This window comes from Euwallacea fornicatus, chromosome 17 (assembly GCF_040115645.1).
Source record: "Euwallacea fornicatus isolate EFF26 chromosome 17, ASM4011564v1, whole genome shotgun sequence".
In the NCBI taxonomy this organism is placed as follows: Eukaryota; Metazoa; Arthropoda; class Insecta; order Coleoptera; family Curculionidae; genus Euwallacea; species Euwallacea fornicatus.
The window spans coordinates 3,643,723-3,671,287 of NC_089557.1; the positions used below are offsets into that span (position 1 = coordinate 3,643,723).

General features: G+C 37.0%; 1 protein-coding gene and 1 long non-coding RNA gene across 6 annotated transcripts in view; both read left to right on the forward strand.

Moving 5' to 3' along the window:
* DIP2 (disco-interacting protein 2) overlaps positions 1–27,565 on the forward strand; it is a 130,739-nt gene that overhangs the window by 46,584 nt on the left and 56,590 nt on the right. The gene's annotated exons all lie outside the window — the stretch shown is intronic.
* Positions 16,472–23,128, forward strand: LOC136344519 (uncharacterized). The gene is made up of 3 exons (XR_010732973.1): positions 16,472–17,834; positions 18,721–18,817; positions 22,314–23,128. It is a non-coding gene; the product is annotated as an uncharacterized lncRNA (long non-coding RNA).

A 27,565-nucleotide genomic window follows, 5' to 3' on the forward strand; every position in this document is an offset into this window, starting at 1 on the left:
TACGACTTTGCACAGAATTTGATTTGATAATTAATCATTGTTCCGTTAAGGCACGTCCAGTTACTCGACATCGCTGTAACCTAGATCGTAACAAGAATCTACATATTACAAGTCAAACACTTTGTGCAGCCTTCTTCTATAATATGCGATATGAACAATAGCCATTATCATAACGAATATGATATCTGTTCTTACATGCCTATACTTAGCAACTATTGAAATTAATTGCCATTTAATATGTACTCGTACATTCCTGTTCGTTACAGAATGTGGCATGTGTCGTGATGTTACGTGACGTGCCGGAAAGTAGTTCAAAGAGCGGAACGCTTGACACTCCCGAGTTGCTGCTGTGCCCACAAAGAGTTCAGGAAAAATAGATAAATAGATTCAGGAGAGATACACTAAAATGGACGATTTCAATTATTTCTCTCATGCAAGATTCCACATAGATGTGAAATGTTAGCGTCTTTAGCGTTAGAGTTCTACAGACCATCCCCAAATAAAAAGCATAAAACGTGTCTTGATCTAAATGTCTCAACCAGGAGTCATGAACACTCGTGGTTATCTAGCTAAATTCCGGATAATATTTTTAATTCTATAATAGTTATTTATGTAACGAGTGAGGAATGAATAGTTTTGTGTAACGAGTGGGACTTTGCGAGACAAGTGAAGGGAGATCGCGCGCTATGAGACGAGTTACGCAATGCATGTTTGGTTTTGACATCACATCAATCCGATTCATAGTTGATGGGGCTCTGTTATTAAATTTATGTATAGGGAAAATGGAACGAGTGCGAATAGAGTGAATAAGCGCGAATGAGATTTAAAAACCTGGGGCAAAAAATTCAAGTGGTGAATGTAAATACTGAACAAAACCTATTTGAATGTTTTAGTTTTAATCATGCCATGTCGGTAAATTTTGTATATTAAATATTGATTTTTTTGTTGTTGTTTTACCTATGTATTAGCCATAGAAAAACTAGACTACGCAACTCGGCTAGCTCAACACAACAATTTAGGACTACACATTGGGCATCGACCCACCCTGGTTATACAATATGAGATTGTTTAATATGCATAACCCTATTCTAGCGATATTTAAATCATAGGTGAACTCTTTATTTGTTTCTCACCGTTGTCTCAATGCTTTCCGGCTGATTTTCCGTTAGTCCTCAGTTATTTATTACTCCACTATATTTTTTTTTCAATTGTGTTTCTATTATGCCATGCAGCAGGGCCGGCGTGACCCAATATGCAAACCGTGCATTTGCAGCAAGCGGCAAATATCACAGGCAATAGTTTTCCACGGTCTTTATGGAAAATACAACTTTCTTCCCTGGGGGGCATGGGAAAAAGGAGGAAATTTCTACTTTTACTCCAGCGAATAATTTGAGTCACTACACGGAGCGGAAGGCCTCAATATTCCATAGAGTAAAAGCAGTGATCTATAAAAGCGGTAGAAAAGAAACAGTCGGGTTTAAGGGCAAGAGACGGCGCCGTGTTAATTTGCACAGTACGACAAACTGCCTAGTGCCGGATCTGCCACGTAGTCCTGTTGGATAAAAAAGTTACATAGACTACTGCGGAGTAATTTAGCTCTACTTGTTTTTCATCACTTACCATCTGTTCCAATTTCAACCTGAACATTTTCTCCATTAAAACGTGTCCAGTTTTATTTTTCCCATGTTCCACGCGGAATTGACCGGATTAGCATTTGTTAGTTCCGGCGCTGAATGTTTGTTGGAAACACTGACAAAGCGGTTTTTGTCCCCTGATACAAAAACGATGGAAACTAATTTTATAAGTACACATGTGAATGAATAGTTTTGTTCTTAAATATGCCCTATAAATGGTTTTATTGAGATTTACTGTATGTAGAAAATGCTTTGGTCGAAGCAAAATTAGTAAGTAATGAATCAATCAACTTTTATTATTGAAAAAACAAATATTCTTAACTTTCTTGACGCGATGGTGAATGATTTGTTTGGTGTTGTTAAGCCTTATACACTGATATTGCTGCTGGAGTCTGTCTGATTAAAGATTTTTCGTAATCCTTCCTTCTCTTTGTTTCAGGTAAGAGGCCCAAGCAATCGAAGACACACAGAGATCCAGACAACAATGGCAACTCCTACCCTAAAGATTGCCAAGAGCCCACCTAACTGTAAATATCCCCTCTAGTTGGCCATATTATTTCCTCATAATTCTAAAAACACTTCTCACCCCTCTATCGTGTATGTGTCACAAACTGCCCTTCTAATTATCGCTATAGGATTTTTCATTTTAAAGGCAATTTTTGTACATAATTTTGTAGCTATCTAAATGGCTGGTGATACAATTTGTCTCCATTAATTTGACTAATAAAAAGTTGAATTACTCCCTGTTTTGTTTCTTTTTTGTCCTTTTGGTTAACGCACAATCTTTCGCTTATCATCTATAGCACAAATGTTTATATTAACCTAATTAATTTTTCGGCAATCAAAAGTACCTAGAAATTCATTTTGGCCGCAATAAATTCTAGTAAACTTTATTTTTAGAAGAGAATTTATACCATATTCGACTAGGGCTAGACTTTGAAATCAGTTCTCCTTTGTTAGTGATAATTAAACGATCCCAAATACTCATCAGCAGTTAAGATAGTAAAGATGAAGAACGCGCTGCCTTTGTAGTCAATCTACGTAAACATGTTCTATACCTTTGAAACGGATTGTTCATTTTTTCTTTCATTTTGTTGTGAACACTGCTTCACATATAAATGTTGTTTGTTGAAGTAGTAAAATTACACAATCTTCTAAGCGAGAACTCACTGAAACGTTAGCGTTTGCTAAAGCCTCAGCCGAAAATTTTTATTCACGTTTCGGTAACAATCAACAAATCGATTGCCGATTTGAGATATTAGGAAAAAAATGTTATAATAAAAAAGAATATTTGTATTAAATAAGGCAACGAGTTGAAAATCAAATTTCTTGCAAATAATTATTTTATTTTTTATTGCTATAATGTACCTATTACTTTAGGGACTTTGAAAATGAAAAAATGGTACTCGTGCAAAATAAAGTATTCTCACCTTAAGTAGAAATGCTTCCTACACCGATTTTTTTAGTGAAATCGTTTACATATTAATTTGTTCAAGATACCAATGATGAATGGCTCTAAGATATGGGATTAATTCAGATTTTATAGCGTTCATACCCAAGGAAATTAAATTATTTCGTGGTTTCCAACCATGCAGCTAAGGGATCAATTTTTTTTATATGAAATATTTTGGGGCATTCGGTTTTCTGTGTCGGTTTTTATACAGTGTGTGCAACACGAAAGAATAAAAAATAATGAGGCGGTTTACAGTAACCTGTGAAGACGTAAAAAAGTAAATTAAATTAACATTCTCCTAGTTCATTAATAACATTAATAATATAAAATAATATTAACTTTAAGATCGAATACGAACAGAAGAAACGCTTACTATCGGACCAGTTCAATAAAGGAATAAAAGAGCGCTCATGGTGTAAATTTTTATTAAATAAGATGTTTATTCCGCATTAGAAAAAAATAATTATCCATACTTTTACTATGCAATGAGGGATTTTCGAGGCGTTTCACATATTTTACACCCTCACATGCCATTATACTCCTTATTTTTCTCAAACGAAATAAGAGAAAAAACTATCTGTATATTATAAGTTTAACTTTGATCCCTTGCTACTGAACGAAACTCCCTGATATTCCGCTGTCTTTATTATTGTCGCAGATACATGGAACTTACCAACAAACAAGACCTCTATAAATTCCACATCGCATTGAAAACTCAACTAAAACGGCCATCCCGATATTGAAACCATAAATCAGCCCAAGTGAATACACGCGAATAGTCATTCCTCTTCCTCCTCCTCCTCCGCAACATCTGAATTCAGTATTAATCACGGTTTCCATTAAATTGTGTCGTGAAAGCATTGTATAGTCACAGCAATTGCCGCTGTGCAAACAGCAATGAAGTCAAATACCTTGAAAACTGAAGGGAGTCTTCGCTATAAATAACCAATAAATGACAGGTCGAATTCAGGCCCATCTGGGCATTAAAGGCCCACGCTGTATTTAAGCGGATTTGCATGGAAGTTGCGTGTGAGGTATAAATTATATAATTTTTTTTTTATTGTTTAATTAAGGGAGCTCCCAATATGGTGTTTCACATTGTGCCCTTTGTGAGGAAAATTCCATTTCAGGGCCGTAAAAATCTCAAGTTATTGCGTCATTTTCTGATATAGGCCGTTTTCCTCGGTCGGGGGAATATTCTATAAAACCGGTTTATGGAGATTTTGTCGATAAAATACATTTTCTAGTGGGTATTTTATGTATTTTACTCAAGCAGATAGAATTGAGGAGGCTCTTGGTTGCTCGAATTGGGAAATAGGTGAGTAGCATCAGCGAGCAAAATAAGGGCGAGCATTTTTACCCATAAATTTGAAAGGCCAGACAGTTTTATAACTATTACGTAGGAATCCACAATGTTTATAATTAAAGAGGATATGAGAAATGAATGACATGAAAATGAAAAAAAGATTAAAAAATTTACGATGTAAAAGACATAACCTGTGCAATATCAAATATCAAAGTCATATTGTTTATAGTCTTGATTTACTCACCACTAAAACTGAAATGTCACTTAATTTGTTAATCTTAGTTGGAGTCGAATTCGTTACCTATAAAAAGTTAGATATTTCCAAGAATGCTTTTATTACCTTTACTGCTAATCACATTCTTGATAACTGTTCAAAATTCCTTATAGCGTTTGCTATTGGGAAAACTAATGGGACAATACACTATTCGTGTTTCTACCTACAAAATGTCCATAATATAGCATATTAATGCGCCACAATTTATATAAAAGAGACGTTGGTTGCTCCTACCCGGAAATACCTCACTTCTTTCTGTCCCTTACTTTTTACTGTGTATCCCATATCGTTCAGTGTTGATTTAACAACCGTTTAACCACGATAGACAATGTTTTTCCATGAATTATCCACCCCTATCCCGCAGATAAAATTGCCAGTACTTTGATTGAACTCTTAGTCCTTGGATCTCATATTCTTTAGGAGTCTCTAGACCTCTGTCGTTAATGTAGGAATAATTGGGGTCTTCTTCGGTTACACTGCAGCCCTATTTTTGATCTACACCTTCGAACCATGTATTGAGAGAAGATCGGGCCTTGATTGTGTTGGGGAAAACTTTCAGGTATTCTTAAATGAGCTACCTACTCCCTAAAGTACCTAATCTAAAGGTTATCTCTCAGAGGAACGCCCTAAAACTCTGGACATCGAAACAGGTCGTAATTCACTGACTATTAGCTCATAATTACCCATAAACCAAAACTAATTCTGGAAAATTCAAAATACCCATTACATGGGTTTGTTTCCGGGAGTGGTTAATTTTATGTCGCTAATGCAACTGGCTTTGTTGCTGTTTCAGAGTGCAACGTTTGTCGTTGAAAGGGCCTATGAATTTTCATAAACTGAGCCAATCTCGGTTTTTAATACGCCCCTCGGTCCTTTTGTCTACTCCATTTAATCTCCTGGTGGATTTCGTTGCCATTAATTTTTAGTTTGCTTTGAACCCGATCTTTGCGTCTATCAGGGGACATTTAATATCCCCAATATATTAATTTGGACCTTCCCAAAAGCGAGAGAGATCCGAGTCCATTAAGCAATAAAAATGTCGTGTTTCGTCCTGCTTCTTAAGCCACTTTGGCCAATTTATTACGGGAACCTCCCGATCGTTGCTCATGACGTGAATTTTTTCCCTGGATCAAATATCCTTTCCACGCTTCGCTCGTCCAAGTTCACCAACTTATATTAATATAAATCCGGAAAGTTCTGGACATCTGCCTCGACTAATAAAAAGCGACAGAAACACGTCGAAACGACAATCGCTTTTAATGTTTTGCTTCGCCGCTGAAAATTCGAGACTTTTATTGCCTTTTATCTCGCAAAAAGGAGGATCATATCATGCTTTATCGCGTTTATTATCTTGACTTGATTGGGTCATATCTAGATTTTTCCAAAAAGTAATATTATAACTTTCGCATCGTACATACGAACGTATCGCGAAATGAAATTGTTTTCCACGAAACGAAATGATGGCAACGCGTCAATTCGCCGATATGTCTGCAGGAAATTGTGCTCGAAGTCTGCCGCTCCTGCTGCACAACAAATGTTTCCAACATTTGCTCCTAAAAAGAAAATTAATGCGGCACATAAATTTACAGTTCTAAACGGGCTGAAATATTCAAGGCAAAACGCGAAACAAATAGAAACACGTTCGTTTAATAAAAACACTCAATCCTCTTGCTAACGGTTTCCGGGCAGAGCTGGTTGTCGTTCTGATCCCGAACGAATTGCTGATATTACAACAAAAATCAGTTGGATATGTGTCTGAAAACTAGTCACAAGTGTCGAAAAAGAGGGAGATCTCTGCGTTAAAAAATCGACACTGCTAGCGAATATCTAAAGGGGAAACTGTTATAGGAACTTTGATAAGACGACTTACTTTCCATCACAGAGCGCTGAGCTGAAATAGGAATTTTGCAAGCTGTTACAACTTTCTCATTTTCAAACAGTGTGCCTAACAATTGACCATTTCAAATTTCTAACAAAATGTCCGAGTTTCTAGACCAATTTAAATTGGTTTAGAACACTACCACGCACATCTGGCAACGTATTGGATTATGATGGGAAATTGAACCCGTAAGTTCAGCCGGTAAGAACTGCAAATGTTACCTGAAAGTTTGCAAACTTGATGTGGCAACATTGGTGCGCCCAAGATCAGTTGTTGTTTTTCTGGTTGCCTAACGTAGAACCCTTGCAACAATGCGGCCTGGTTTCGTTATTTCTAACAATCCCTGAGGATTTTTTTCTTGAATAAACCCCGGCGAACAATGACTTTCCTTTAGCTGCCACTTGCGAATGGAACTTTTTCAGCTTTAACTTTATTTCTCTTCGTCGTAAAAAGTCGATTGCCTGAAAAATCAGTACCCGACAAAGGTTTGGCAAATAAAACAGGAAACAATCCCGAGCATAAAGAACACAATATTCCATAAAATTGGCTGGATCTTGCGATCCAGCCAAGAGAGAAAATACAAGATCCTTACACATCATTGGACACTTTGTCCTAACGGGTTCTTGTAGCTTTGTTTTACAAACGCTCTCGAATGTGTTTTATTTTCATACTGCTCTTTTACCACAAGCTTCATGAGACGTCTTATATTTGAATGCTAATCTCATGCCTCTATTGTCCCGAGGGAATCAAATTGAGGATGTGCGTTTATTTATATCTGGACTAATGCGCCACGATTCCTCACAGATGTGTGCAACTGTCTTTAGTGCCATTTGGCATCGGAGATTCGGTTACCCAATGTTTGTGTCTTCTTGTTTTGTTTAAATGACTCTAATGAAAGACGCACCATTGACATGAATAATTGTGTCGACACAATAAATACTTATGTGAGACTAAAGTTCCCGAGAGCTAAAAGGCAAACGAGAAGACTCGAAAGACGGGCATTGTGCAGGGGCACAAAGGGAAACTTTCGAGCTTTGTGTAGTCAAATTTATCTAACCGTTTGAAGTTTTCTAGGGGGAAACTCTAGAAGATGCTTCTTAAATTGGCATTAGGTCTTAATGTGAAAACTTCATTTTTCTGAAAAAATCTCTTATTCCTAATCCTATGCGCGGAAAGGTTCTATTACTCCATCAAAAAGCTTAAACTCCCTTTTTACCAACACTACTCCAATTAAACTTTTATTTAACCTTAAGTAAACGGGCTATAGTAAACTTTGCCACCAAGAAGCTTGCTAAGGGCAAACTTCAAACAAATCTGTTTGCTTTGATTCCCAGCTTGCCCGAATGTGAAACCAAAACAAGTGTTTGTTTTCGGAACTTATTGTATACATTTAAACATCATTAACGGCTTATAATTATCAAACTTTACAATAAGGGTCTCAAACGTAATACTTTTCCCTCGGGGAACGAGTCGAAACTTAGCAGGAGTTTCGAGTTCATTTCGGATTAGAAAAACGTTTGAAATGCACAGGTTTGACATGTTGTTTTGGAGGTTCAAGGCTTTAAATTTCAGGATGTTTAAGTTGAAGGATGCTCAAAATTTCGAAGTTCTAATACCACATTAACATTTTCATGTAGTAAAATTTGGTAAAAAACTTTTTACGCTTATTTTTAAGTTCGTGAGGATGCCGGTTGATCCAGAGCTGAAAGCCTACCTTACGACGGCACGATTATAATGAACTATTTACTAAATACATAACACAGAGAGGGCACTCCATGTAAAATTAAAAAAACTAAATATAAAAAAAATGAAATAAAATTAAAAAATTATTTAAGATTTTAGCACGCCTCTGACTACGCTTTAAAGTTACTATAAATACTAAAATTGGAAGTCACATTGATATTAAAATGATGTTATATACTGGGGACAATTTCGGACATTCTCTTATCATATTATTTATATTCATAATTTGATTTAAGAATGCAGCGTGCAACTGAGCAGTGGTTATGGCGTTTTCTCGAGGTGTGAAATCAGTAGTACACCTTCAAATTGGGGTTAGAACAGTGTTGTTCTGGATGTTCCTTAGATAGGTTTGACTTTGTTACATTCGTTTATTGACTCAGAGAGACTTTACATATATGTAAGTATGTACGTTATATGCAAAAATTCTTGTCCATCAATACTAGGCCGTCAATCCGAAATTTCTCAAATTTAGATTTTTTACCACAATTTTTAACAACCCGAAAACTTCACGACTCTTGCAATTCACGGTATTTTTATTCGGGAAAGAAATGAACATAAAGAAAATCCATTTCTCAAGATTTTGCACCGAAATGAAAACATATTGATGTCAATCGAGAAATGTTCCCAAAATTTTGGTCTTATAAGTTTTAACTAAGATATTGAAAGCTAAATCGCGTAGCTTTAACGTTGCCCCGTTGCAAAAACCACGGGGTCAAATCATAAATAATGGCCGGTAAATGAGCCTGACAAGCCCCAAACAAAATCCCGCTCAAACAATCAATTAGTTAGCTGTCTCTTTTTGTTTTTAATGTTCTTTTTCGCTAAAAAGCCATGACGCGAAATAAGCGAATTTGCTATTTTCGTAACCAAAAAAGTATGCCTGGAAAAACTTTAGCTGAAACATTTTAAATCGGAATAAATGTGTGTTCTTTTGACATAGCAAGGACAAAATTGTTCAAAAATAATCAGAATTAACCTGGAAGTGACGTTTTCCCCTTTTTTTCTCGTTTCGATGCAACACTGACGATATAAAATAAAATCTCTAACGAGGGATGTCATCGCGAAAGAGCAATTCCTGACATCCTTCTCCATAATACATTATCTATTTACATATCTGCGAATGAACATTTCAGTTCAATTCTGAACATACAACTGTGAGATAGAGATAAAATAAAAGTTTTCCTATGGAGGCACTTTGTTTTATCATCTCAAGTTCCTGTTTGTCAGAAGAATCACAACAGAAATCTAAAAAATGAGGAACCAGTTTCATAGCTAATCGTTGTAGATCAAGGAAAAATACGAGCCACTTACGGAATTTACGACCAGTTTCACAGTAAAAACTCCTCTCTATTACTTAAAAGCACTAATTAATCTTGACTAGTAAAGCTGCCAGAGCTCTAATTAAAATATAATGTTTACAATACATTTTCGCTCCAAAAAGGGATCTCGAGCTCGCTATTAACGAGTGTAAACTAACTGTGACACGTAAAACTAATTAATATGACACATTATAGTTATTTAAATACGATAGTAAACCCGTTCGAATAAATTTTGGAAAGCAAAAGCGCCGAAATCCGGCTTTAGCGAAAATGTTAATGGGCGGGATTTGCAGGGTTTACATAAACCGAACGAAACGTACTAAAACAGTCTGAATGTCTCTGGCAGACATTAAAACTGCGTGTTTAATGGAGTGAAATTATTGCATGTGAAATGTCCATTAAGTCGATGAACTTTGTATTATTTTATGCCATCTCGAAAGACGAATGAATGTAACTTCAGGACGGAGACGTTTAACTAAACTTTGTGGAATATTTGATCGTAAATAGCCAAAGCTTCCATGAAGGCCTCCATTAATTTTAGGAAGCTGCCTTCACAGGCGGGCACTTTTGAAATATGTTTTATACGTTTGAGGCGGATTTTTTTAAAATTTTTCATTTATTTTGTTCGGAATAACGCTTCACACGCAAGTAGGAGTTGTTGAAACGGTGGAATTGCACAGCATTTACTGAGGGCTCCGACGAAAATTCTTGTTAACGTTTCGTTAACGAATCTGTCATCGCTCTCAGGAACTAGAGAAAAAAGCTATTAAACCGTGAATTCGCGGAACTAAAATGTATCGGACGTAAAATATGTTGAACACTCTGAAAATTCCTTCACTTTTCCTGTGTGTGAGTGATTATTCTTAGTTTCTTTTCATCCATGGCTGACCCTTACTCAACCATTGGTGATCAAGAGACCACACATCGAGATTTGTTAAGCAAAATATATGCCCTTGCTTTTTTACGCCTATTTAATGATTACAACGATCAGCATCGTTTGGCCTAGTTCAGGTTGGGTTATACAGGGTGTTTCTGATTAGGTGGTAAAATATTCAATGGGTGAATCCTGAACCAAATTTAAGGGAGAAAGTTCATATAAAACCATATCCAAAAATGCTTTGGCTTCGATCTGTAGGGTGTTAACAAACGCTGATGCGTCGTTCCAAACACCGCCAAAAAACCATTGTCTTTTTGGCAGTTTCAGGCAACGAACGATCAGTAGTTGTCAAACCTGACAGCAAATAAATGCAGCAGAAAATCAACTTTACAAAGTGTTACTTTATTATTTAAATTGTTCGATGCTACTGATTGTTACCGCGAATGCTACGTAAACCATCGATTTGGATCGAAATTTTGCAATAAACTGAAAAGTGCGGAAGCTCAATGCGGGTTTCAGAAATTTGTCTGAAAGATTGAAAATATTAAAAAAAAAAATGTGATAAGTGAGAACCCGAGACCCATCGATCCTCACCACTCGATGTGTGAAATCAAAGCCCGAATATTTCCGGACGTAGGGAACACTCGACGTGTGATCTGTGCAAATTTTCAGTAAAGTTCGATAAAAAAATAATCAACTAACTTAAAAAAAAAGTGTTTCTGAACATCCCGTAGACCGGAGCCAGAGCACTTTTCGACATATCTCTATAAGAACTTTTCATCTTAAATTTCGCTCAAGAGGCGCCCGTTCAATTTTTTACCGTCCGTTCAGAACCACCCTGTATAATTAAATAACGTAATAGTTAAAACATTAAGTATCTGATAAAACGTAATAAAACGTATAAAAAGTCGACATGCCATTAACTGACACCATTGACAACGTAGGGTAAAATAAAACACACAGAGGCGTGTCCGCGGTGAGACACATAGAAAAAAACTGGCCAGCACCAAATACAAATCAGAGTAAATCACCGGAAAAGATAGTTACAAAACAGGTTAAATTAGATTCAATGATTGGTCCGAGCTTTTAATAAAAGGCGAACGTTATTCTCGGTTAGCTTTAATTGAAAACAGCGTAAAATTTTCTCGTTCCAGCAACCCCTATTTCAGTTAGGTGTTACGCTGATACAAAATAGAGAAAAACCCTCTAAATGTTTCCATACTGCTTGAGGTACGATGATGCAACTGATTTCAAACTGAAAATTCTGGAGGATTCTGGAAGTTAATTTTTCGCATTAGTTATTTTCTGTGCATGCCTTTTAGCCGAGGAAATGATGAGCTATTTACCTAGAAATACTAGCAAAAATAAATTTAAACAAAATAATATCCAAAACTTCTGGAACGTGTGTATGAATCAATTTACAAACTTTTTGTATTTTCAGTTTCGATATTCCATAATGCATATGTGTTTCAGCTCAGGTAATTACGTTCTCGCCGACGGCATGGGAACTTTGCTGATGCCTTCACAAACCATTCATTTTCGGAACGTTTTTGCTCAATTTGTTGATGAAATGAATCCTCGTGTCATTCCCCCATGTATGATTTGCATTAACACGTTAAATTCCCATTACTGTTATATTAGACTAGACCGAGTCTAGACACGTTTTATTGGTACTAAAACTCCCCAAATATTGCCATTTCGGTTTGTTTTCCTTTTCCCTTTTGTTGGCTTATCCTGGCACCAAATCTGATTTCCAAGGACTCCAGTTCGCCAGACATCGATGGCTGATCCTCAGAAATAACAAGACCGAAGCCAAAAGCCCTATTTATCGTAGCGCTAAGCTTATGCTAATAAATTGATGTTATTGGGCCTAAGGATGGAAGGGTTTCCTTAATAATTTGTTTTCGAGGGCTTCAAGTTTGTTTTGTGGCGCGAAATTCCCATTTAATTAACAAAGATGTTTTCAGAATTGATAATTTTAGCTCAGCTTTCAAACCACCATACTAGTTTAATTGAAATTTCTTTTTTTTTTCAGGTAAGCTTGAAGGGATGTTTTAGTTTTTTTAAGAAGGGCTGTCAGATGCACGGGGTAAGTTAGGCACTCAAAACTTTGTTTTGCGCTAGTAGTTTAGGGCTCAACGGCTTTTTAACCAGGAAACTTGAAGTAGGACAGTAATGTAAAGTTTATTGATTCGACTAGGGTGGATCTGCATTGTCCCGAGAATTTAAAAGTGTTGTTCTTCAGTCGATTCGCAGGCAATTGTTTGTCTGGACAATGTTCAGGCAATTTGTGGCTCGCTGAGTATAAACGAGCTAAGAAATGTATTGAAGAGGGGAAAGTCCCACCGGCTCCAGAAAATATAAATCTTGGTACTGAAGTCTGGAAATATGTAAAAACATGCAGGGTGTTTCATTGAGAAAAATAAAACTAGAGAACGGTGAGGATTCCTTCTTGGGTCCTTTTAAGATGTTCTGAAACTTAGAACGACTAGAGCTTCGCTTCGGGGACCCATTTTCGTCAGATAGCACTGCAAAATCGAGTAAAAACAACAATAAAATCAAACTGTCATTTAGTGGCACTCTCCACGGGAACGGATACATCTGATGTCTTTGAATTGACAAATTTCCGAGTTATTTATTCGCTTCAAATTTAAAACAATCCCTACGTATTTTGGAGAAAATGTGACAGACCCACAATCGATAGAGGAAAACTTGGAACAATTTTATGGACAGAAAAACATGATAGAGATTGTTGTTGACGCAAAGTTGTACGGAAAATTTCAAGATCGTCTGGATAGAAGCACTCAAAGAAGATGTTGATGAGGGTGATTTGGTAGTCGACAATGGAGTTACTGAAGTTAACGAGGTACTAGAAGTTTTCCACAAAAAAAAGGAAGTTTCGGTGCAGCTGGAGATCAAGCGTTCGTACTTGTGAGGTATTGCAAAGTTTCTTGACGTGGCTTCGAGCCAACCTGGAATCCATACCGCATTGGGTCAAATAAAAAAGTTTCCTTCTAAGATGTTAATCTGAACTCACTCACCTCTTTCGATCTAAAATTTAATTTTTGTTGCTTTGCTGGTAGTGAACCTATGAAAGTCCATTCCTGGTCAATCACAATCAATAGGTTAATAGTGTGTTTTTGTTTACTTACAAGCCATGGCAAAACACTACTTCTTAAAAGGGAATTGCCATTATTATTTCTTGCAAACAAAGAATTGGCTCGCAGAACGCCAAGTCTCGTAAACATTCTTGATGGCTCTAACCGAGTCCCGACAAAGCCCTTGTTCCCGTCCAAACTGGCTCCTAATTTCATTAATTCGGAAGAGAATAAATAGCTGCAATTGTCGTTACACCTTTAGCTACAGGCTACAGCCCCGCAAAGTGTGGCGCAGGTCGAGAGCCTCTCTGGGGCTTTCCAGGGCGCAGGCATCGTCCAGACGCCACACACACACTCCTCCGGACGCCGGCGAACTCGATGTGCGAGCGTCGCGTCCAGTCGTCGTCCCGACGTCTCGCGACACGGACGCCATCCTCAGGGGTCAGACATGACAGTTGGGGATATGATGGACGTGCTACGTCACGCGACTGCAAGAAGGAAACGCGACAGCCGGCTCGCAGACAGTTGTTGCGGCCGCGCCGGTCCGAGTAACGCGCCACACTTGGGGGTCCTCCAAAAATCGTCGTGTTGAAGTTTGGGGGTTTGGGTTCGCGACAGCCCCCCCAGGTCTCCGCACCTGTTGATTTTTTCAAAGTTTCGCCGTTGATCGTTGACCGATTTTATCCATGTTGAACGTGTAATAGTTGAGGAGTTTTAAGAGTTTAAGAGCTAAATTTAAGAGAAAATCGTTGTTTGGTTCGTTATTCGAAGTTTTGTTCAGTGACCGTTCGATCTAGGTGCTTCAGTAGCATCGTAAAGCAGTTATTCTAAATGAAGTAGTTTGTAGAGTTTTTGACCTTATAGGTAACTTTCAAGTGTCGAAAATTTCTTTGCTTACATAAAGTAAGTACTAAATAAATTCAATAAAATTGTAGGATTAAAATTTTTGCAAAAAATTCGGACCCGTATACTTTATTTTTAATTCCGGGTATTTTTTACATAAATCCGACGTACCTATAGAGGGTGGCCCAAAAACTGGTTGCCAAAACAAAGAATTTTCAAATTTTTTTAAGGGCAATATCGATTATTTATTCCATATCGGGATTCCGCAAACGGATATAAGCATATTTCGTGATCTATAGGGATATTCAATTGTTTTCAAAAACACCTCAATATATGTGGATATTTGACATTGTACTTTTAAGTAAAATCGTTGAAAAAAATAATTAATATCTTTAAACGACGAGTTAAAACATAAATCAATTAATTGCCGATTAATAAACCCCTTTTGAACGTTATCAATTACTTCTGGACATAACAATTTGACTTCTTGGTCAATTCTTGCGATCAAAATTTCAAGATTTGCGAGCTAGCTGTGGCTTTTTAAAAATCGCCATAAAGTATAGTAGTGTCAGATCGGGAAAGCGGACTGGCCACTCAATCGGACCCCCTCCTAGCGACCCATTCGATGGAAATACCTCACCTACAAATTGGCGAACGGGGACAGCATAAAGGTCCACCATCCTGGTGCAAAAATTGACCTCGTCCGAGAACATTGGTTTATTCTGCATGTCGAAAGTAGATAGTTAGCCGTGCGGAAATGAGCTCTAACTGTAGGAAATCTAAATAGCCGACATTAAAATTGCAGAGATAAGAACCGAAAATTATCTTGTCCACTATGCCACACCATACATTAGGTTTATGTGGTTATTGAGTGCGACACTCCATAAAGAAATGTGGAGTTTTAGTCGCCTAGAATATGTTAATTTTTTTTTAGTTGTGGTGGGCGAACTATATTGGCCTGTACTGTCATCTAGTTTCAAATAGTAGCGTAAAAATAGTATTGATACCCGGCCTTTCGGAACACCATGAATACTGCCAATTTACATTAAACAATCCGCAATTAAAAATAAAAGTATACTGGTCCCAGCGTTTTTGCATCATGTTGGACCCTATTACAATCTTGTGGAATTTATGCAATATCTTATGTAAGCATTGTATACGAGGTTTCTGCTGTTACTGGCTACCAACAAGCAAAAACGAGAAAAAAAATTCCAATTTAAACTCACTTGTCGCCTCACTGAAAGACTGTTGACTCTCAAGGCGACCAGTGGTGGTTCCGTTAAGAAAAACCATAAAACGTGCCACAATATTGTTAAATTGACTGGCCTTAAAAGGCCCAACAACATAAATTGAGTTTATTAAATTGAAGTTCGTGCCTTATTTATTTATAATAAATAAAAAAGTGTTTTGGAAAATTCAAGCTATAAAAGCCTACCTTTTTTGAGTTCTAGTGCCTCACAAAAGCATATCAATTTCAACTGGATTAATTTGTTGCTGATGAAGTTGTAGCCTGATTAATAGCAATTAATATCTAAATAGAATACAGGCTGGGCAATTTCGAAAGGACAATTCAATTTACCAACAACAATGAACAACCAATCGATTGTTACCAATTCTTAGGTCTCCCTATTTAAGGTTTTTTCGGAGGGCCAATATTTCCTGATGGCACAGATTGAATAAACTAGAAACGGTCTCCCTGCTCTTCTAACAGTCTTACAAATTAATGGGAATTATTGGAAGGCTTTGAGGAAATTGTTTAAAATGTGGAACTTTTTGGTCTAATGCTAAAATAAAATACGCGTAGAATCTAAAAAAATGGGCCTCACTTGATGATATTCAATTAAACTACAAAATTGGTGTTAATACCATGGGGTAGGTTGTATAGCGTCGACTAATTTTAATATTTATAAGGTGTAGTAAAATATAGCCAGCTAAAGAATAGTATTATAATTTTGTTATTATATATATATATAAATTTTTATTTCCAAAAGGAAAAGGGCTATCAACCGTTGTTGGTCTTTCTGCCCATGATACAAATTACTAAACTTAGTGTTTCATACTGTCCAAGAGATAAAAGAAGAAAGAACAGAAATATTTTGAATCCGTTGCACTATTTACATTTACAGGCTGTAGTGCTCTATCAGGGTTGTATTGGGGAATTGGAGATTTGACTGTCTTGTTTGTCTTGTCAGACACAGTGGGGTTACTATTGCCCAATTGTCAGGATTGTCTTTCCATTTCGTTTGCACGTCCAGAATTCTTTCCGTTATTCTTGTCATGTTGGTGCTTTGGTATAATAGTTGGTTGGATGGGTTATGTAGGGGGTTGTCGGAGTATATATATATATATACTCCGATACTCTATGTGTGTGTGTGTGTTCACATATATAGGGTATATTTATTGGAGTTGATTTTTTTATTCAAAAGAACTTCGAATGTGGCCAAAATTGTCGAGGTTTGTGCTCGTCTGTACATATGACAATGTATAATATTTTTTATTAAATCATTTTGGACATGAATATATCTCTGATCCTCACTGCCATTGTACCAAATAATTATTATAGCCAATTAGTTCCGGTCGACCACCGTATCACCAATTTTTTCAATCGATTTGAAAATATAAACAATTCCCATACAAACGAAAATAACACGATCATTAATGTATCTCTCAGGCATTAAACCACTCTTGTGTCCCACTTCGAACCCCCTATTGCAAAAAGTAATATTTTAGTTGCGCATTAACGCTTACTAAATCCCACGTCATATCACATATAGGACGTATCAACAAAAGCCCTTAACCCTTTAAGCCCCCGTGTCGTATTGACAGGAATTTATAACATTCGATGGCCCATATTTCCGAAAGGATCAAGTAAACATTGGTATTACAACAGTTTTTTCAGTTTATCAAGTTTATTTATTTATGTTAAAAAAAAAATTACTGAGTTATCTCCAAATAGCTGCGACCCTGTAGCAACCACTTCCATTGTTATTTTCGTGGGATTTGCCCTGTCACGCGGTGGTTTGCATGCGTCAATAAATGAATTCTTTACGGCTTACGAACTTCTTGCTCTAGCAGTAATGCTTCCAGCTTAAGTATTATTATCAATAATTTACAAATTTATTCAGGTCAAAACTAATTATTCAGTGTTGTTCCCTATGGCCGTTTATTTTTAGAGCTTATGCAATGCCCATTTTTCACTTAATAATGCAGAGTATTATTATCGGGCATGCAGTCCATTAAACTATGAAATGCTGTTTCACCGAATTAACGACATTGTGCACAAAAGAGTGGACAGGATGGGCTAATTACTATTGTTTAAATCCAGAGCTGATTGTCCAGAGTGGTCTAAACATTTATTGGATATGACTCGAGTCTTTTACGGGACTCATGCCGTCATACTTTTCGTAGGTATCATAGTTTTTCTATTATATATATATACCTCCTGATTTTTTTAAGATTAAAATTTTCCAATATTGGGGTTCCCGTATTCACGAATCTGTGTTACACGTGTGTAGTTTACATGTTATAATTCCAGGACGGGATTTCAGCCCAAAACTCCGTTTTAAACAATTCAAAACGGATGTTTTATGTCAAAATTTTAAAAATATACTTTTTTGGACCCCACACAATGAAAATGGGCTGATGTGAGGTGTTGGCGCAAAGTGTAAAAAAAAATTCTTACCCAGCTTTTTGCGACGTTGCCGCTTTGTTTTCGATTTTAAATGTTTCCTGTCCTGGTATCTAAAAAGGAGGATTTCCTACTTACCATTCGAGGGTGGTTTTAAAGCAAAATTTCGTGCGTTCAACCGAGGTTTTACCATGCTTTAATCTGTTTTCAAGGCTATGACGTGGGTAATCATTGTCTTTGTACCTCGCCTCTTCATGCAGGTTCGTTGCCACTTGAGAATACGTAGGATTTCATGTCTCAAATCTAAAAATAAAACTTGTCGAATAAATCGATGCAATTTGCATGCCAAAATATGTATATACATTTATGCATATTGGAAACATCTTGATGACGGATTTTCTTTCCATCTGTTCCATTTTTTTTTTCAATGAATGCCTTCATCTCATGGAAATGCCCAAAAATCTACGAATCGAGAACCAGTAATTACATTTCAGATATTCATTAATCTTCTTCGGAGCAGATGGCGTTCGCTCGATATAGGCCAAAACTCGTACATTTCCAATATATCACCGCAATTTTTACGTATTCGGCCCTCGGATGGGAAAAAGGGTCATCCGACCAGGAAAAGGGCAATATTAATAATGGGTCAATAGGTTCTATTTTTAGATAAAATTGCCTAGCCGTACAGAATATCGACAACCGGACATCGGACGTAAAAATAGAGCGGCCACTTGGAGTTATTAGAGTACAACGACATGAGGAAGTAGGTAACGAGTATTTGCCTACTGTACATAAAAATAATATGAGGTTTAGACCAATTTATCACTGGATTAACAGGGCATGTACAGCGATATTTGTCAAGATTGTTTTTCATTTTATTAAACAAAACGATACGGGGATTCGGTTATTCAAAACCAAAACAAATAGAAAATTAATGTTTCGGTTTTTATTGACTTAAAATACCTCCCGAACGTCCCATGCAAATAGAGCAAAAATCCGTTTGTTCACCAGTTTATGCGATGACCCAAAAAGTTCCCATTTATATGTATTTATATATCAAATAAACATTTGGCGAAGCGTAACTTCGACAGTACAAACATCCAGGAAAAACAACAATTAAGTATTCATACAATAAATTCCTGCCGAACTACACTTTATATGACCATGCAGATTATCATCAAACATGGCGTATCCAATCAAATTACGAAGGTTTTAATTTGGAGAATTACGAAATCTCCATTATTCGATACTCATGGGCATAGACCAATAAGTGGAGCCCACACAAATTCCCATCAGAAGTAGTGTACAGAAATTATTAATAGTTCAATGTTTTAATCATTTATACCTAAACCCAATTCAGAGAGAATCATTGGTTTAATTGTCACTAAAAAGATGTCAAGCGTTCATCACGGCAACATGCAAGACGAATTGATGATTCAGAAATTAAGGAAGATGATATATTGCGATGCATATTAAAGAGTCTTTTTGTACGTCTGGGATATTAAAAAATGTGACGTAAGGGTGCGCCCTCAGGTAACAGACGGAGGGATGATTTGTAAAAGTACGAAAAAATTCATAAATATGACGTGTGGTGATGTATGTTTGTAACTTTATACTGTGTGCCAAACTTTCAAGAAGTTAAGCTAACTAAACTCATCAAAATTTAATTACAATTTTTTTTTTAATTTTTTACTAATAAAATGACAGTTTTTTTATTCAAAACCGGTAATTACAAATGTGTTTCATGTAGTAATTAGTTACATGTTTAAAGCAGGTACCTTCATTTTTTTAGCTCAGTTTAAAAACGATACCTGCAACAGCAATGGTTGCCGTAGGTAACACTGGTAGTTCTACAAATACTGGGGGCAACCCCCATGAGTTCGAATGTCTACCATTTTCTTTTGATTTTTCTATAGCTCCGCAAAATAAAAAAATCACGTACGAAACTCACTAGAAAATTGCATTTTGTGTGATTGCACTCATATTATGGGACCTGCTTGTACGCGTTTCGAAGATCCCCACTCGTTCCACAAATCACCACAGTCTGCATTTCCTAACTGATTACATAAATAAGTTTTATTGGCTTAAAAATTGGAAATTTCTGCAAATTCTTTGCAAAATACTATTGTCTGCAATGCAGTATTATTTTTGGAAAAATACCAAATAAGAATTTTTGCTATCCCATCCATTACCCTGTAAATGAACATATTTTCAATTTACTTCACATCAACCTAATTCGATTATACATGCACATACGGAATCGACGTTTTTCGATGCAAATTCAAAATGGAAATGCGGAAACACGGCGAAATATAAATTATTTTTTATCGTCCAGAAATTATGCGTCGTCCGGCATTGTTAGTGTCATGTATTTCATAGAAGACATTAAATAATTAAGCAAACAAAAATCATTAAATTACTAATATCATGAATTAATTGCCGTCCACTTCCATGTCGCTTTTTGCATTTTGCCTACAAAACTACCGATAGCCTAATGGTGTTTTGTACGATTGTGAGATTGCAGTTCATTGATCGTGACGCCATTAAAAAAAATCAGCAGAAACTTTGTATCGGAATCATGCCCCTCTAATAGACTTTCTTGAATTGTTACCAGCTTCATTCGGTTTTAGGACCAATTAAGAAACACCTAATGCCTCAGCTACCTTAAGTCCCAGTAACGGTTAGTCAAGAAATCGTAGCTTTAGGTTTATTCTTCACGATAAAAGTTACCCAGCACCTTCTGCTATTATTATACTCTATCCAAATATAAACAATAACTTTCGGAATCAGTATGGTGAAAACTTTCGAAGCGAATATGGTGAATTTGTACGCAACTGTAAATTGTACGAACAACGGTAGTGATAGTTGACTGGTGACAGTGATGGAAAGTTTAGAGGAAGTGGCCGCGAGAGAGGAAGCAGAGAGGCAGCAGAGTTTGAGGGATTTGGAGCAGCTCTACGAGTGGCTGCAGCAGTTTGAGGATCCTCCGCCTGCGCCCAGACCACCGCCACCACACCAGTTTAGAAACGGTAAAGAAATGTTTGCTTGTTCCTCAGTTGAAGAGTGTCACAGCATCACTCACTCCTTTGTCTTTTGTCTTGTTGTCTACCGTACTGTTGGGTTGTTCGATAATTCATGTCGTATTTTTTATGTTTTTTCAAAGTGAATATACTTATATTAATGAATGATGTGGTGGCCATCTTGGTGGATGACCTTTCGCCATCTTTCGGCAAGTTGGAAAATTCCGCGTTCGAAAAAGCCTTGATTTTTAGAAGTAAAAAATTGATTTAACTCATTTTTGGCGGCTTTATCAGAATCGAAATTTTTACCATTCAAATGATTTCGAAGAGAACGAAACAAATAATAATCTGATGGCGCCAAGTCAGCGCTATATGGCGGATGATGTATCAGTTCCCAATTTAGTTCCAATAATTATTGACGCGTTATTAAAGACGTATGGGGTCTAGCGTTATCATGATGGAACAGTGTCCCTTTGCGATTGGCGAGTTCAGGACGTTTTCTTTTGATTTCTTCGTTCAATTTCGATAGCTGACGACAGTAAACATTCGAATCAATAGTTCGGTTTCTCGAAAGCAGTTCAAAATACAGAATACCCTTGTAGTCCCACCACACAGATAGCAAAATCTTCTTTTGATTAATATTGGCTTTGGACGTCGATTGCGCACGTTTATCTTGTTTGGTCCATGATCGTTTTCGGACTACGTTATCGTAGCCAATCCATCTTTCATCACCCGTTATGACTCTTTTTAGAAGTGGGTCGTTTTGGTTACGATTCGGCAAAGAATCGCATATGTTAATGCGTTGGGTGAGGTGAATTTCCTTCAATTCGTGAGGAACCCACACATCCAATTTGCTAACGTACCCAAGCTTTTTTAAATGCAGAGAAACGGTTGAGTTCGACATGTTCAACTTTTCTGCTATCTCTCGAGTTGTCATGCGCCGATTAGCTTCGATTAAGGCCTTTATGTTATCGTTATCAATGGTGATTGGGCGTCCAGTGTGCGGTGCACCTTGGACATTAAAATTTCCGGAACGAAAGCGAGAAAACCAACGCTGGCACTGGCGTTCGGTAAGGCAGTTCTCACCATAAACTTCACGCAAGTTCTTCTGAGCTTGTACCGCATTTTTGCCCTTTCGAAAGTAAAATGATGAAATGTGTCGATAATGCTCACTTCGATTGTCCATCTTCAACTTAAATTTTAAACAGCTTCTTGTTTACTAATCACGTTCAATTTTAGATCGGAAAAAGTCTAAAACACAACCTTTAAGATGGCATGTAATAACATAAGCGACGAGACCACTACTACTCGATACGTATAAATTAAGCCCTCCACGAGAATAAAACGACATTAATTATCGAACTGCCCGATAGATCGTAGAGACCAAGAGGAGGGTGAAACGGGCTGACCAGTGACGATAATGATACTTTAAAGGGAGTTTTAGTTCGGCCAATACTCCAAAGGCATTTGCGTTTGGTTTGTTCAGTTTTTTCGTTGAGACTTGGAAGACCTTGGTACCGCAAGACTACATTTCCAGGCCTCAACAAGGTCCACAAATAGAGTCGAACGTGTCAACTTATTTATAACGGACAAAATAAAGAAAAACTGCAACTTGAACTAAAGGTGTACCGACAAGTTAATAACCCGAAACCATCTGTTTGTGCCGCCTTGGTCGGAAACTTGTGCCAATTATAAAATTCGGCCTTGACGGGTTATTAAAAATGCGGGTTAAGCTGCTAATAAGCGAGGCTAATAACTCTTTAGGAATCCGCTGGACCGTTGTTCTTCTCATTTCATGGTTTTTTTTTTTAATTCGGATTTTCTATTTTAAATACGTTTTTTGTACTAATTAATTAGTGGTAATTAGCTCCACCTTCATCCTACACTGGTCAAAACAATTGCGGTATATTTCAAAATATTATTTTTAAAATTTTTTTTGCGCCACGCAAAACGCATAAAACAAATTGTATTTGCGGTTTGAAGTTTTTTACTGATAAAATAAAACACTTCTTGTTCAAACTTGATTTGACCAGTTGTGACAGTCCCGTTTGAAATTGTGCAAATGTTTAAATTAAAAGGCGATGGTTATCCGATGTAATTTGAATTCGTTATTTATTAATTGGGTACAGAAATGAATTTTTAATCATGAGCATCACGCCCTCTTGCCGCTCAAAAGGCTTGGCATCGTGATGTCACCGTTTCAATCGAGTTATCAAAGACGTCTTGGGGAACTCCGTTCAATTCCTCAACTAGGGCATCTCGATGATCTAGAATAGTTCGAGATGGTAAGTTTCTGCTTGCAGCACGTCTTCTCAAAGTATTCCAGGCATGCTCAATTGGATTTCCATCTAGATAATTCGCAGGTCGTACCGTACCTTCTGTTGGAATATCCAAAACGATGAACAAAGCGAATTCCTATTCACGGGGCCTAAATATGATTATTGCTTAGGCTAGTGCTTCTTTCCCCTTTTCCTAGCTTAGCGATGAGAGTAGCAAAAGCAAAGTCAGTCTATCGTCTGTCGGGCTTAAATAACGTTCGTTGATAATATAAATAAAGGTTCAACTAATTACTATGACAATTGCGTTTTTACTTTCACACCTTTGGTCGGTCTGAATAAAAAGAATTTTACAACATCTTCGATACTGATTTCGTCCAACCAGTTGGTCACGATGTAAGCGCGATGTGGATGAGCATTGTCGTCCATAGATATGAACTGATTACCTATTGCTCCAACGTACGACGTCATAACAGGTTGCAGAATTTCATTAAGATGCCTGTTGGCGTTTAAGGGACCACTGTCAATGAAATCAAGATCTGCCTGGCCCCGCCAAGACTATTACTAGCCCATACCATGGTACCGCCACTTTCAAAGTGAAATCTTTTTCTGACAAACTGATGATTGTTTCGTGTTCCGCGTTCACGCCAAATCATAACACGTCAATTATCAAGTTCCACAATGAACTTGGACTCGTCACTGAAGAGTCCCCGACCCCAGTCATTACAGGTCCAATTTCGATGAAGTTCAGCCCGTGCTCTTCTTGCTCTATTATTAGGTCGTGTAGTATGAAATGAGTAGAATTGAATTGAAACTTTAGTCATTTTTTTTCCATATGAAATGTTTTTATTGTCAATAGAAATATGCACCACCTTTATCAATACACTTCTGCCACTTAACGGGAAGTTCATTGATTCCCCTGCTGTAAAAGCCTGCAGGCCGGGAGTCAATAAACTCGTGGAGGGCAGCTTTGACAGCCTCGTCGGAGTTGAATGTTTTCCCTGCCAAGAAGTTATCCAAATTTTGAAAGAAGTGGTAATCAATGGGTGCTAAGTCGGGTGAATACGGTGGATGACGAAGAGTTTCCAATTCCAACTCCTATAGCTTGGCCAAGGTGACTTGTGCGGTGTGTGGCCGAGCGTTGTCGTCCAACAATAGCGGTGCGCTTCGATTGACTAATCTTGGCTGCTTAACCGTCAGTTGCCTCATCATTTCGGTCAGTTGCCTCATCATTTCGGTCAGTTGTCGGCAGTAGACATCAGCAGTAATCGATTCACCAGGTGTCATGAAGCTGTGATGGATGACACCTGCGTTGGACCACCAAACGGACACCATAAGCTTCTTTTGATGAAGATTTTTTTTCGCACAATGTTTTGGTGGTTCATCTTGATCCAACCACTGCGATGAACGTCTGGTATTGTCATATAGGATCCATTTCTCATCACAAGTAATAATCCGATTCAAAAATGGATTGTTATTATACCGGCACAACAAAGAAACACAAGCTTCGAGACTTCGTTCTTTCTGTATGTCGCTAAACTCATGCGGTACCCACTTGTCCAACTTTTTCACTTCACCAATTTCAGCCAAATGAGTCAACATTGTTTTTTTGGTTACACTGAATATTAACGAAAATTCGAACGCACTTTGACGTGGATTCGCTTCCACCACGGCTTTCAGATGATCGTTATCCACTTGAGGTCCAAGTCGTCCACGTGGTTCATTTGTTAGGTCAAAATTGGCAGAACGAAATTTCATGAACCAACGAGATACTGTTTGCTGTGAAGTGACCTCACTACCAAACACATCATTAATATTGCGAGCCGTCTGAGCTGTTGTGGTTCCACGGTGGAACTCATATTTCATTAACACACGAATTTCACTATTTTGCATGGTTGCACAAACATTTTTATAAAAATAAAAGTTTTCAATAATTTTTAACACTTTAAACTCTGGTCGAAAGAGGAAGAATGTGCCTTTTCCACATAAAAAAGTCAAGTCCGAGTATAGATTTAGAGTGAAGTTATTCACAGTTGAATGTGACATTTCGAGAATCTACTCATTTCATCCTATACGACCTAATATGTTCCACCATCAGTAGAATACACACCATTGCTTTTCGGACATACAATCCGACATTGTGGGGTCTACTTCTTATGGTTTGAGTGGACACTAGCCTTCCGGTACCACGGGCAAATTCGCTTCTTAGAAGTGCGGCATCGAAATTGCGATTTCTCCTCGCGAGCAAAAGGAGAAATCGGCCTTTCCTGGATGTTGTTGTTGGTGGCCGATCTTGTCCTGATCTTCCTCTAACATTTCCTCTTTCAAGAAATCGATTCCACAATCTTGAAACTAAACTTTGGCTGACATTAAACACTTGAGCAGCATGCGTCTGTCTTCGCCCAGTTTCGAGTTGCCCTACGGCTCGCCATGATTCGCTTTCCATCAAATCATGTTGCGCGTTCATTGTAGGGATAATGAAATAAAAAAATTGCACACCACTCATTCCTGAGCATAACAATTCGACTGATACCTAAGTAGCGCTTAAATGATCTTTTATATTCTTCGTTAGAATTCGAGCGAAAATCTGTAAAATCGACAGAGACCCACAGTATGCATTACTTTCCTGTTCAGTCCTATTAAATTACTATTATTCTAAAGAAAATAGGTGAACAAAATTGAATAAAAAATTATTTTCATAAATAATATAATATCGTCTAATTGTTTTGAGTGGTGTGTAATGGCGGTATGTTAATAAGCTCGGCGTTGTTTTTGTCACTCTGGAATCGCTCCAAAGAAATCTTGTTAGATTTCCTTTAGAAATCAATTTTCAAACTTTCGTTTCAAAACAGTGCTGTGGTAAACCTAAACAATGTGCCACTTGTTACAAATATTTGCAGAAAACCGGAGCGTTATTTATTCGACAAACGAAACACTTTTAAACATTAAGTGCGTTACAGTCTGGCACTCGTGCAATTCCAAATCGCCAAACAAATGACCTAACTGTGGCCAAGAAACTACTCTACGTATAATAAACACTCACTGATTATTAGTCTTTCAACTCTTTGTTTAAAACATTTTTATATAGTTGTTTTCACACTCGCTGTAGCAAAGTACACTCAACAACGCAGTTTTTTGAGGCGAAATTTCAAAGGCATTTCTATACTTGCCCGATATTAAGACTCACAGCATTTTGCTTTATTTTATACATGGAATTTGATCATTTGCGAGGAAATGGGAATTTAATCCAGAATTTTATTGTTTTAGGATTTGGAGAATTGCAAAGTTCAGAGCTAATTTTCTTAAAATATTCTTTGACATTATGAACTTTGCCAAGCGCATCTCGAGTATTCCAGCAGTCATGAGGTTAAAATTTAATTAAATAATACCTGATTCTCAAAATTGCATGATAATAACGCGAGTAATGTGGATTTTCAGCTGGACTGCTACATGAATAAAACAATAAATAAATAACTCGATATGAATAATAATTAAAATTCAATTACCAATAATTCATTTTACGTGGATATAGAATTAGTGTTTTAGACAAGGGTAGTCAAACTTTGCAAACACTTCTCCAGTTAGCTATAGCTGAAGAGAAATCGGCAACCAAAATTGGTACCATAAATAAAAATAGCCCCTTTGAATGTGAAATTTCGCATTTTACCATAAAAAATACCACGCAACCCCACTTTTTTCTGTTTTTTTTCTCTCTCTCTCTCTCTCTCTCTCTCTCCCTTCTTTCTTCTTTCACGTCTTTTATAGAAAGTTTAACTAAAAATTCCAGGACTCTACCTGTGTAGAGCCACATGGAACGTTTCATCACATATATTTTTTATTCTAGAAGATGCCTCGCGGTCCGACTACATTAACTTTAAACATTTAGAAAACTTTTAAAAGAACCTCCGCTTTTTGACAATTTTTTGAATAATTTAAATATTTTAAAATGGTGTTTTTAGTTTTAATTGGATGATATAGATAAGGATAGAATAACTTTTTTTTTCGTAGTTTCATAGAACCTGTTCAGACGAATCTTCCGGCACATTTAAGTATTTAAATGATATATTGGACCGAGGATACTGAAGGTCAATATTTGACCATCAGCATTTATTTGTAAAGTTGCAAACGTGACAATGTAGATCTCTACAATATCTATTCCATGTATCACGGAAACCCGTAAAGATTTTATCATTTGTACATTTTTTTAAATTTAGA